The sequence below is a fragment of the Camponotus vicinus genome, unplaced genomic scaffold, assembly GCF_025532165.1.
Source record: "Camponotus vicinus isolate PSW18456_S1 unplaced genomic scaffold, iyCamVici1.0 SCAF_2, whole genome shotgun sequence".
NCBI lineage: Eukaryota > Metazoa > Arthropoda > Insecta > Hymenoptera > Formicidae > Camponotus > Camponotus vicinus.
The window spans coordinates 7,691,415-7,705,781 of NW_028141956.1; the positions used below are offsets into that span (position 1 = coordinate 7,691,415).

Here is a 14,367-nt window from a genome sequence, read left to right on the forward strand (position 1 = left end):
ATTACAGAATAAGGGCCCTGGGATAAGAAAAAAAACAAACAATAACGAACGAATATAAAACAAGTGTCAATTCACAATTTTATATAATATAAATTTTATAAGAGCAATTACCTAAAAATAAATTTTTTAAATTAATATTGAACACTCACTCAAATTCGTTCGTTAATATTTCTGTTTGCTCGATAATCGAAAAGTCGGCTTAATATAAAAACTTTGTATTATATACTCTAAATATACTCTTTCAGCATTATTCTATTGCTTATATATTCCTGGACAAAATTAACGCATAATTTTTTTTTCACTTTTTCTTTAAAATTTTTCACTAAAATTTAAATATCAGCTTTTAAAGAAAAAATGAAAAAAATTATGCGTATATAGTATCAATATATACATGTATATTGTTACAAAAATATCCCTCCTATTTCGTTTCTCTCTTTATCTAATTGTAAGCATAACTTACCGGATACAAGCTACAAAGATTTTCGTGCGAGCAAACTTTGTACATCACAATGCTGCGTGTCTCTTGGGCTGGTATGTTATGTCGTATGTATGTGTGTACGATTTCCGTGTTTTCCGACCTCGTGTATCCCCCTTCCACCGTGTTCACGCATGCTTCGCGGCGATGTGTCGCAAAGACCGCCGAGTCGTAGCGGGGAGTCGAAACGGCGAAGAAGGTAAAGGGTGAGGGAGGGGGAGGGGGGAGAAGCAGCGCGAGACGTAGAATGATGGGGAGCGTCGCGCGGCGCAGGAGGGAAGGAGGGGGAAGCGCGGAGCGCGTGTGAGCGAGAGAGGGGATCCGCGAGCGATCGGTCGCTCTACTCAGTCCTCGTCCGTCTGCCAGCCGGTTATCTACGGTGGATACGGTTGACAGTTGACGCCTTTTGCGACGCTTTTCCGGCTAATTGCGAGATCGCCAGCGCGCGCGCGCGCATCGTTGTTCCTTCTCTCGCGTCGCGATTCGCCGACGTTTTATCTCGGTAACGCGAACCAACGATCTCGAATCTCCGAGTCTCCGCTTAAATGAGAATGTCCCGTGTCACGCGCGACCTTGTCGCCGCGTTTCGCAAGATTCGCGTAATAGCGCGAGAGCTTGCGCCTATCGCGTTACCGTCGCCGCGGCCGCCATCTCTATTTTCCGGAACTATTTGGATTTTGCTACGATCAAGTCTCGCACTATCTTCCGACATCGTGACAGTCACGAGGACGCAAACCGGTGGAGAGAAGAGCGCAGGAAGTCGTCCCGAAGGCAGCTGTCACCGAAGACGCCACGAGTAAAGGTATGTGTCGATAACGCGTGTTAGCGAGCGGAAAAATGTCCATTGCTCGTGATACGTGCGAGCGATTCGTTGTTCCTCGTATGCCCGGAATACCGTCACTACCCTTTCCGTTACGTCAATTCGACGTCGCAGGAAATTGACGAATCGCCGGCGAACAAACAGGCGGGCGAGTAATAGCGCGTATCTCTCGCGCGAATTCCAAGGTGAATTTAACGATGTTAATATGAATGTAACGAAGGAAAAAGAATATAATAAACAAAAACGTTTTATGCCGAATATTTTATTTTTACTATAATATATGTAAACATTTTTTATATTTACGTAACATCGAGGAAAAACTCACTGAAATTGTACTTATTTCCAGGCCTAAAGTTTATTTAGTGAAACGATTTTTAACCATATATTATTAAAATATCAATTCATTCGCAATTTCTTTCGAATTTATTTTGGATATAGCTTACAATAAGTCTATTTCTAAATAAAAAAAAATGGAAAATTATTGTGTTTATTGTTGCAATTAAAAAAAAATTGCACGGTCGATACAAGAAGATTGTAAAAATAAATTTATATCATTGAATGGGGGATAGTAGTGATATACAACATGCTACAAAACTAAATTACATTACGTATGAGTTGCTCTTTTACATGCATATAGTTTGGAAATCGTCTCGTCTAAATAGACTTGCATATATATGTAGATATAAATCGTAATATTTCATGTTCGTAAAGCCATGCTGCGAATCGTTCTAGACGATCGACTCGATTTTTCACGTACGTAAAATGTTTTTTATACAAACGAAAAAATGGGAAAAATATCAGTACGAAAGTATATTTGTTAGGTTTTTACACGCTTTACGTATGCGGATTGTTTAAATTTAAAAATAGGTTTTAATCAGATTGAATTTATACTATAAGAGCTACGTGTGTAGATCAAAAATTTGTGTAGAGGTGAGATAAGTCTTATCGTGCAACTATATCAAACGTCCCATGCATAAAATTGCGTACGCGTGTATTAATAAACATATATGTAAACACGATCAAAGAAACGGAATAGAAGGAATACGTATAAGGTCTGAAAAATATAGTTAGCAACTAAATGCGCCAATTATACGGTGTTACTCGATTATTGATACAGTTAGGTATAGACAAGCTTTGCCTATGCCCTTTAGATTCTTCCAATAACTAGTAATAAGTAGTACTACCTGTAGAGAATTATATTGGTGAAAAACGCGAGGCATTCTTTATCTTATTCATTCAAATAGAATAGACGACTACCTGGTCTTAATGAACTCAAATGCTAATAAAACAATGAACTGAATAAAGGCCTCGAGTCAATTATTTTTCCAACACACGCGTAAAATTTAAAAAGGTTTGTCGAATTTCCGTTGAAGGTACACTGGAAAAGATTTATCGAACGGGACTCTTGCATCTTTATTCCGTTTTTCCACGTATCTCGACTTATCCTAATGAGTGAAAGGGGAGCGGTAGCCGAAAACAGGGCAAGTCCAGCGAAAGAGAGAGACGGATCCGCGTAGAGCGGCGAACGTGCCTTTATTTAGACAGCCAGCCGTCGATCGAACAGTAGTTTTCGATGTTCCTCGAGCGAGGAGAATTAACAACTCGACATTCAAGCGTCCGTGAAGAACGAGCGATGAGATCGAAGAGGTGAACGCACTGGCGCGAAATTTACGTCAGACGTGTGCGCACACACATACACACACATACATACACATATATATATATACATACATATACACACCCATACACACATACACGTGTGTGTGTGTGTGTGTGTCGCGGCATGCACGTGCGCGCTCGCGCGCGACAGTGTGCGTGCGTGGGATCGTTTGATCTTTGCGAATGGCGCGAGTAAATCCGCGTATTATTAAATAGATAACGGCCATAAATTTGGCCGGGTTACATAAAGGCGCAAAAGTGCGCGTTAAGGTCCAATCGTTCTATTTCCGTGCCGGCGACCGGAGCGTGTTTTAAGACAGCGACTCTCAACCGCATTCCTCGACTTTTCAATGGAGGCGGAAGTCCGATAGCGATACTGCTATATCCGGCGAATATCGCGATCGCGAGATCGCGAGATGATGCCAAAAGATGGTACATAGAATTTCGTGATATCCACTTGGAGAAAATTAAAGTATTAATAGTAATATTGGCGGATATTTTTATCGAGAATGTTATTTAATCGCTGCATCTCATTTAACTTATCATTTAGTCGCTAATCTTTTAATCCAATTTATTTATCTATTTATTTATTTATTTATTTATTTAAATATTCTAAACTTTACGATTTTTGTAGAATAAATATTGAAGGAATTTGAAGGAAATTTCTTAATTATTTACGATTATCGTAAATATAATATTATTAGTAATAATATTGAACAGTTTGAATAATATTACTATACATTTTTGAGCTTTATGTGTAATATCTAAACATTATATAAAATTAATTTTGCCTAACCTACGGTTGGCAAAAAGACGGAGGGAGTATGCGTTTCACCGAGTTCGGATTGTTTACCAGACGTATTCTCGATAACTATAACGTAGTTCGATACCATCTTTTACATATTAGTTTCTTTTTAATATACGCCCAATTTTAATTAATAAATCAGTCTTTTCAGAATATGTGGAATATCGCTAAGAAAACTTTCAGATGCGTTAACAGGATAACAATCTAAAATATTTATATTAAGAGAGAGAGAGAGAGAGAGAGACATTTATATTTTTATATATTGTTATGTGCATAATTTCATCTTCGATATAAGTAGATATAAATAGATATCTTCTATACAAGCTGTTCATATGAAATCGACCACCAATTCTTGGTGAATAAATGTGTGATTTGTAGTGCGTGCGTAAAAGTCACAGGTCGTTTCCGTGGCTTGATAAGAAAGTACTCGATTAGAGAGTCACTGAATGAGAAGGGTACGGAATAATACGCACGGTCTCGGTTATCATCGCTTGCTCGCTATAAGTCTGTTTGCTTTTTATCAACGTTGCGCGCGATAATTTCTTCTCCAAATTGCTTGCGAGAGCCACAGCTGAGTGACTACACGTTTTTTTACGCACACGCACAGATATGATCGCGCTATTCTTTCTTGCTCCTAGCGTGACACAGCGGATTGATTGCCAATCTAATGTATGCGCAAAAAATGATTCATTATTAATATCGAATCCGATTTGAATAACTTGGACGAAAAAGAGAAGATCATTAGAGAAGACATTTTAAACGTACAACATTGTTCTTTTTAGACAAAAATATGATAAAAAGCAAACTATATCTTCAGCAATAAGCAAGAGTATTGAAAGAGAAAAGGATATAGATAGAAGGGGAAGAAAGTGGTAATATACACTATTTCCGAAAGAGACAAATAATAGGCTACGTGAAGAAGAAAAAGACGAATAATACATACAACCATCGACTCTGCACTGAGAAAAAAAAGTTAACTTGACGAAATCGTTTAACTAAATTATTATTTTTTTAATTGAAATATTTAAATATTTAAGTTAAATAGATGTCATGTTAAATTTAATATATATTATTTAATTTAAATAGTTAAATATTTCAATTAAAAAAATAATAATTTAGTTAAATGGTTTAGTCAAGTTAACAACTTTTTTTTCTCAGTGTGAATAACTCGTATGAAACGAGTCTAAGATCTCTCTCTCTCTCTTTTCCTCTCTCGTTATAAAGATTTTTCCGCGGCGCCACATTACTGGCGAACATCCAAACGAGACGGCAGCCCCGTGCCTCGTCTATTTTCGTTGATTCCGATCTTTCTGAAAAGCTAGCCCAGCGAGCTAGTCACCCTCGATGCCCCTTCCATTGGTATTTAATGACTGTCGCCGCCTCGTCGGCATACTCTATGAACGCGATTAATATCACTATAAAGATGATAATAATCGTGACAAATCGGTGTCGCGCTTAACAAAAGTCGCGGATGATAAAGAAACGATGCGTTGCGCAAGATGTGTTCGTCTCTCCGAATCTGCCATTTTTAAGAATATCGATAGTCCTCTCCGATACGTTTCTCCTCCGATGATTCTTTTCGCGATAAATAATTTTTTTCAGAAAACAAGTCGTACGTTTGCATGTGCCTGAAACGGAAAAAGAAACAAATCTATGCTTTTGTAATCGTTATCGCTATTGTAACTAAATAATTCTACAACTATATAAATTAATTAAATGTTGCAATTAACCTTGCGCGATGCAGAATCTGAGGAGATTTTACCCCGAGAGAAGAGATCGATCTTTATTATTTTTTCTCTCGGTTCTTTGGCGCCTCGATCATTCGTTGCACGCACCAACGCTTCTCTCTCTCTCTATCTCTTTCTCTCTCAGTGCGGCATGCAACAGGTATCCGCACTGACGTCACACGTCCAGGACGAAGCGAGAGAGATCTGCGACGCCCCGCCGACAAAGACAAGACGATCAGATCGGAGATGTACCGGCGAAAAAAGTATGCAAAAGTTAGATAGATAGAGAGAGGGAGAGAAAGAGAGAACTCACAGGAGGGCTTGGAGAATCACACGCACATGCGAGACTCTCGGCCTAACTTGAAACATCGGCTGAATCTCTGCCGTCTCTTTTCTTTTCGCGATCGTCCCTCGTCCCGTACATCGCTTTGTTGGCCGACGAGCTCGGAACTTAACACGAACAGAGTTGTGTCACCGCGACGCGCCGTGTTACGAGGCTGTTATCCAACGCGCGCGCGAAAATATGCGACGAGCAGTGACGTATCCGTCGACGATGGGGTGCTTATTATTACGCCGACAGATCGATTGAATTTTTCGATCCAATTTTTTCTATGAATCGAGATGAAGGTAGACACTCGCGGCTTTTGCCCAAATCAAATATCGCTTAATGTGCACAAAAAAATTTAATTAATATATACTTTAATGAATTTATATTAGAACCAATTTTAAGGGTTTCTGTAAAAATGTGCGCTGAAAATGAAAATTATGAAAATTGCTTAAGATCTTAAAGAAAAGGCGGAAATTATAAGTGCAATTTTTTTCACCACGGGGTAACATTTTGCGTGGACTTTTGTCGCGCGCGTTTTTATTTACAAATTCCTTCGGTCTCGTCGGGAGTCGAGAGTCCGCCGACGTGTCCGTTACTGTAATTCCGCGAACTGCTTTAACAACGTCATGAATCACGGAATGACTCCGTGCGTTGTAATGTATGCGCGCAGAAACGAGAGATAACAGGCGCTGCCATTATTTTCGTATGCGATTATTATTCCGGACGTGACGCGACTGTGCCGTTCGTGTGAGTCGCTTCCACCCTGATAGTAACAGTATCGATAGCGATAGAGAGTAATAGGGGCGGGTGAATTATATTAAGATTAAAAAAAGTTACTATTTCGAAGAAAAACGTTATATTTAAATTTAAAGTAAACTAGCTTCTTTCAAAAGCGAAATTAACAGAATTGGTATAGTCGAAGTAATAAAGAGCGTTTTAATTTTTTTTTAATTTGAAGTCGGAAAATTTTTTTTGTTTTTAAAATACTCCAATTTATCATATTAGAAATTACTTCTGATATGCATGTATAAAAAGTCTCGTGCTTATCGAGTGATTTTGTGTGAATTTTTGGATCGATTTAGAATTTAATTTCAAGTGATATAAATAATTGAAAATAGTTTCTCGGAAATTAAGCTTGGAAATTTTATTACAAAAGAATATATGGATGCGAAATGTGTTATTAAAAAGTAAAATTTGATTAAAATTTGCTCAATAAACATCGAATTAAAATTGATCAAACAATTCATAAATATGTTGTATAAACCTTGCGAACTGTTTTGAATTACAAGTTTGACGTTTGCCTTATCTAATAGGCGAGAATAGAGAGGGTCGTGAATAGAGTACCTCCTCCTTTTCCGTCCGCTACGAACGCGAACGATGTAAATCTCTCCCGGGAATAGTTTAACAGTAGTGCGCTCGCATCAGAGGGACGATCTCGAGCGTAAGACGTGCGCTCTCGAAACGAAGTTCGTTTCGCGTGCGAGTCCGCGGCTCGCGTGTGTGCGTGCGTGCGTGTGTATGCGCGTAAAATAGGGTACGTATGTACAGTAAGCGCAGTAGACCATCCCGTCTCGTCGCGGCTCAGACCTTAATGACGTCATTATCTCTAATTAGAATTCTCATAGTGGTAACCGCCGGGACGCCCCGTTACCCACCTTTCGCGATACCTGGATAGTGTATCGACGCCTCGTTCGCGAGATACCGGGAGCATTCTTGCGTGTCTCGATGCTTTACTTCCGGCTAAACTCGACACGCTGATTTCACTTCCGAAATGTCGAGTAATCAGATAATTCTGAAACAGCATGCATATTTTATTTATCGTAGCGTACATGCATATTTATTACATGCGTCGATCTCTATTGATTGTTGCAAAAAAAAGACATCGATGCTCGATCATCGCAAATCATATGTCAAATTTGACGTATGACGTATTCTGTCATTTTTATTTTGCACGTGCTCTCTCGCTAAATTCTAACGCGACCGCCAATTGAACATTTATTCCTCGAAATTTGAAGTCAAAATATCGGCTAGCTGGCGAATTCCGTCTCGTCGGATTATAAATCGCGTAAAACGAGCCGCCGAGCATAGTCCGCGCGTGATAGCGCGGCGGTAACGAGAATCGTGTATAGGATGTATAGGATAAACTGCGGATGAGCAATCTGGCTGTGTGACCAATCGGCGTGCGTCGCGCGCTCCAAGTTACGTCATCGAAAATACCGTCCTCTTTTCTCTCTCTCTCTCTCTCTCCCTCCCTCCCTCTCTTCGCCTTCTCTTTCTTCGCAGGATGTAGCGATAGAAGTGGATCATCGCGGAAAATATTCCTCTCTTCCTCCAGCACTCTCTTGCTACGCGCGCAGAAATTTGTTCGCGAAGGTCGCAACGGAAATTAATTTTGGTCGCGTTCCTCTTGGGTTCTCTCTCGTTCCGCTAATTCGATCCGCCTGATCCGATAACGGGTGCCGCAAGAGCGAAAAAAAAAAAACGCAGGCTGCAGGTAGAGTCGACACGCACACGTAAGAAGACCTAGTATCGTGTGTCGGTATCGCATAATTCGCGCGAGTCGAGTATCTCCATATTGCTCTGTGTGCAATACGTAATTTAATTCTAAACATGAAATACCACAAGGAGGACTCGCAGACTTGTTGTTAGAATTAAATTGTAGTAAAACTCGCGCGAGCTTTCGAGAAAAAAAAATATCAGAACCCTGCAGTTGTCTTCTAATGGAATTTTCGTGATCAGCTGATAATTGTCAATACGATTAAACATAATTTAATTAAATGATCCACATAATCGTGCGCCACAATTTGGAGAATTTAATTAAAACGGCGACGTTTTAATCTCATGAACAAATATAATTGGAAGATTCGAGCAAAGTACAAGAGACAAATATCGTGCGTAATCGATCGTAGACGCCCAACGGCGTGATATTTGCTAGAGTTTTTCACGGAATCGCGGATGATTGCGACCGCGTCTCTCTTTTTATTATTCTCCGTATCGCCGTTCCCGGGGTCGTTTGTCGTTGGCGTCGTTTCTCCGCCAACGTCACGCGACAACTATGTGCGCGACACACCATTCTCGGAGACGTGCGGCCGGGATTGCAAAAGGTCTTACGTTCGTAGTTTGCTGAACGACCGACGTCGCGATATGATTCTACAATGATAGATAGAACATGCATAGTTTCGTCATTGCGTCAGTCTCTCTTTGCAAACGATTTACCGACTTGATGCTATCATTAGGAATATTTATTGTAATTTGATCGATGGTAACGTGGATTAATTTTTTACATATGATATTTTTTCAATTAAAATTATCATGTATCTTTTAACTTCTTCTATTACTGTGAAACAAGATAAATAGATTATTTCTGGTGTGGACTTTATAGTGGATGATAAAAAAGTTTAGAAGAAAAATCTCACATTTCTATATTTAAAATTATCTATTTTTACAGAGTTAAATATTCTCGATTTTATATTTTTAAGTATTCTCGGCTTTTTTATACGTACATATCTTATACTTTTCATGTCGATAAAATAAAATATTATAAATTTTATTTTTTTTTTCTACAGTGTCACGAGGAGCCCCTGAATAGTTACGACTCGCAGATGTTAATCAGGTCAATAGAACTTCTTCGAACTTCTGTTTTATAAAGGTAAATAATTTCTAAGACATTTTTTTGTAATCGCCCTATCAATTCCAAGAGCCTAGACCTTTAAACGGGATACGCTGAAAGCCAGTCTTGCGAAAAAACATAATGTGAGTCGCATGGGACGTGGCAGGCCACTGCTAAACACAGTACCATATACGGTACAAATATCTCGGTAGCTGTGCTCGGTCCGTGATATTTTCTTTAATCTCCTTTTGTAGATATTTCGTGTAAAGATCTTTCGTCACCGTTTCGTTATCCGCGCTTTCGCGATCTTATTTGCTTCTATTTCAAAAGTCGTATAATTGATTCGCAATATCGAGTCATTGATATATTTTTCTCGCAATAGTCGGTATCAATAAATGAGTCATCGCTAGGAATTGCAAATAGGGAATAAAATTTTATTTCATATGGAATTTAATGTAATCTTGATGCAGTATTTAACTGCAAAAATCCGCAATATCTCAGACTAAAAAAAGAATATCCAAGCATCTCTGATCGAATTTTTTATTATGGAAAAATTAATATTAATTTTTAAAATTAATTTCGCTGTTATAATTAAATCAATATTAGATTGCATATTGAAGATTAAAGTTTCAATAATTAGAACAAAAGGAGATTTTTTGTCCTGAGTCCTGATTGGTCAATCTCAATTTCTAAGTGCATAATCCGGTATCGAACTTATTATACACTTCAGATAATACATTTTATATTTATATAGTCCGTGAAATCTATTCCACTTTATGAATGAAATTTTATCATGGTGCCACGAGTTGAGCACCGCTGGCATGCCTAGACGCCGTCGCGGTCGGATCTTTAAACTTTAAAAGCCAACGCGCGAGTCGGCCGCGAAACTATTGACGGCTGGACCAGGGTCGCCGCTGTCGGTCCGCGGACCCTCCCCCTCCTCTTTTTACCCCGACAACGAGAGAGGGCCCTTTCGAATTTTCTCCCCTCTACTTTTTTCTCCACCCCCACTTATCGCTCTCGTGTCGGCCTCTTTCTCTTGTTCGCGGACACAGTAAGTAAGGCTTCCACTGCACGGCCGCTTCCACCGCGATTATGCAAAACAATTATCGTGGAATGCGGTCAGCTGTTCCCAGACGCATGCTGACGTCACGCGTATGATTTCTCGCCCGGGCACGTGCGCAGGCGTCTCTTTAGAAAATAGCACATCGCCGTAATATGCCGAAAACGTACGGTTTATGATCGACTTCTTTTCGTATCTTTTCTTGGGGAAATATCTAGGACGACGTCGTGGAACATAGATAGCGATATTTAGCTGTAGATTCATGGGAAGAGACCACTAGTCCAATTCAATATTAAAATATAGCTTCAAAATGCAGTAATCATGCAAAATAACATTTTATGCGCAGCTAATACTCGTGTTTTTTGATAATAGATAATTCAGGCATATTTCTCAAAATAGCACGTTTTTAAGATATCTCTACGTTTTCTTAGAATAGCAAAATACTGCGTCGCTTTTTGTTCGGGTAACTATATTCATTATTTATCGAGATAGTCATCGTTATGTCACAGAAACATGGCAAAACGGCAAGTGTTTAATTATTTCACAATTCGGTATCACATGTTGTTTAAGTTCACAAAAGATAAAAACATTTTGTTATTCTGCTAGGATCATCGGTCGTTTTCATTTTTTCGCGAGATAATCAGACTATATGTTACTATATCACGTATGATGTCATATTGTAACCATTGTAATATATTACACACTTTAATGAGATTCACTCGAACTGGAAATTGAATATATAAAGTGCTCTTACATTAGTACGATAATCACAAAAATAAAAAAAATCTGATTTTATATACCAAAGTTTTTTATATCAAAATTTATAAATGCAAGTGATCTGCGTATACCTTATTTTTGTTATTAGTGGAATATGAAGTAGGAAATAAAATGAATTTATAATATAAAAAATATTATATAGAAAATTTCTAATTTTTTCAAAATAATTTTTTTCGTAGAATTGTTCTACGGTTTTATTATAGTTGAATGATGTATGCAAAACGATGATGTATTGAATGCTCTATATATTTAAAAATTCCTATTATTTTACTCCCCCCCTCCCCCCCTCTCTCTTTCTCTCTCTCTCTGTGTGTGTGTGTGTGTGTGTGTGTGTGTGTGTGTGTGTGTGATCAAATATGATCATTATCACTATAATTATACTTAGTGCCCAAAATAAATTTTCATGAAAACGTACCTCTGCTGTAATAGCTTTTGCCCAATTTCTGTTATTTTTTAATTTTTTTAAATGATACATCTTTCAAGACATGTTATAGGTTTAGAAATTCGTATACGTGCTGAAATTATATTATACGGATTTATAACATAAATAAATCATTCTATAAAATTGTCAAATTTACCATGTCAAATACTTCACTTACGATTTTATAATTAATTTTTCAATCTCTGTGTAAGCACGCGGTTTATAAAATTCGATCGGTGAATGCTTTCTATAAATACATATTTGGCTGAAAGTGAAATAAAGTACTTAGAATTTTTTTCCCGATATAACGATATATGATTTATTATGTTTTAAATGTGAAGTCATAATTATATAAAAAGTAGAAAATGTAATGCTCCTTTGAATAACAGAAGTATTAATAAATGCTCTTGTTTGTCATTCAAACGTTATTTTTTGTGGCGTTTAAATGGCAATTGCGACTATACTACTCAAATACTCGTATCGCACATACATAATCAGTTTAAATATTTTATTATCAGATAATACATACATATCCGCGATAGATTTGTAAAATCTTATCAAGATTAATACGTCAAAAATTCTCCATTACTTGAGAGATATATAATTTATCTGATTAAGAAATTTTATGAAATTTATTATTTTAATGCCATATGAAACATAGCTTAGTATTTTATTGATCAAAATAAATGTAATATATACGAAATAAAATATTTATTATTCTTCCATTATACATATAGTAATGATAAAAAAATTACGAGCAATATTATTATTTATTTTAATACAGATAATCGCTGTAATATTATAGATTTTAGATATAAGAATTGACTTGAGAATAATTTATTATAGAACTCTTGACACTTGTGCATGTGTTATATTAAAGATTTTTTTTTTTTAGAAATTCTTTTATATATTCGCTCTTATTTATTTACGATTTATCAATCTCTATATAATCTCGAGTATGCGCAAAATATTCATTAAGCTCCAGAAGATAATCTTATTGATGAAGTCAATTATCATCGAGAGAATAACAGTTTATTCGATTGTCATCGGTGATTTAAATTCCGTTCTATTTCGTTGAGATAGCTTCAATGAAAGATCTCTAATATCTGACGTCACAGTTGTTGTTTGCCGTAAAAATGTTGCGGCGAACTACAGTCGCGTAGAGGGTCTCCTCTCTAAAACTTGCCACGAAAACCCGCCTCTATTACGCAGCAGAACCTTCATCGGCTTCAACGGTGGCCTCCTCCGATAGTAGAAATACTGGTCGGAGGTGGGTCTTTAAAAAATTAGCGAGTGGTTCGCGCGTGGGTTCGTTCAACTTTCTATCCGTCTCTCTCGTTCGTTCGTTCACTTGCGTGCACGTACGCACGAATATCTCCCCTCCTCCTCTTCCACACGCACAGATTCTTCCCTTCTCCCTTCTCTTTCTCTCTTCTAGTTCATTCTCCGACGCGCTGGGCATGTTCACGTGAGCACGGAATTTTTTACCGAAATAACTCATTATTTCTCTAGTTTTTTTTTTTCATTTTTTATTTCATTAGAGAAATTATTTAGTATTTCCTTTTTAATTTTTTTACAACACTCCACTTTTGGAAGATTAGATAATTAGAAGTTTTTCGCTAAAGTAAAAAGAATTTTCTCCTGTATAAAATTAGAGAAGTATCTTTGAAAGAAAATATTAGAATTAAAGATATGCATTTGTAGAAAAGTACGAAGTACATTCGCACGCGGATAAATTTCATAGTGCATTCCTTACAATTGACATTATGACTGAAAGTTTTTTTTATTGAAAATATTGAATTCATGAGAAATGCTGCAATGTCATTTTGAAGAAACCGATGCATTTGACGTTTCGTAAAAGTGACTAACGCTTAATATTTTATCATAAATGAATAAAAATAATTTGTGTGTAATAATAACTTCATTTCCGACAACACCGATAAGAGATGTGTTGATGAAGTAAGCGACTTTATATTACTAGGTTGAATCAAAAGGGAGAAGTATATGCGGGTATGCGGTGATTCGCAGAATATATGCTGTGAATTGAACAAATAACATCCAGATATTCTCTCCCTCTCCTCTATCTTTTAAAATAATAATTTATTAAAATAATTCTTTTTTTGATTATCAAATATAAAAAATATTTCAATAGTAACAGTATTTTATCTAGTAACGAAAAATAAATAAAGAAGAATAAGATTAATTATATTACAAACGTTAGATAAAAGAGACAAAAATGATAAAAATGAAGTATTCATCTAAAAATACAATATATACGAAGAGAGAAGGGGGGAGATATCTTATTAATATCTTTTATGAATAATTTGTTTAATAAACTTCTTCTTTAATAAAGACGGTCGTTGTTTGATAATTTCACTCTCTAATGGAGTAGTATAAAATTACACATGTATACAAAGGGTAGGAGTACGAAACATAAGAAAGACATGTAACAAAAATGATAATTTTACTACTTAATTCAGATTACGATTATCGCGCCGACATTGCGTTACTACGATGACAGAAAATTTCTTGGACTATTATTACTTTCTGGATGACGACGGTGCCGGGAAAAGGAGGACAGAGAGGCGATGACGGACGTAACAATATGATATCACTGCTGTTAAGATAACCGAGGAAAACACAGTTCCCACATACGTTTTAATATATCGTTGTTTGAAACTT

The 14,367-nt window shown here is 37.0% G+C and overlaps 1 protein-coding gene across 6 annotated transcripts in view; it reads left to right on the forward strand.

Annotated features, from left to right (window-relative positions):
- The first annotated feature begins 745 nt into the window (after positions 1 to 745).
- LOC145966939 (uncharacterized) overlaps positions 746 to 14,367 on the forward strand; it is an 81,059-nt gene continuing 67,437 nt past the window's right edge. The window contains exons 1-2 of one of the 6 annotated variants that reach the window (XM_083091383.1): positions 746 to 3,386; positions 9,381 to 9,463. The gene's annotated coding sequence lies outside the window, so the exon portion shown is untranslated. The other 5 variants (XM_083091382.1, XM_083091385.1, XM_083091387.1 and 2 more) reach the window with 5 other exon arrangements.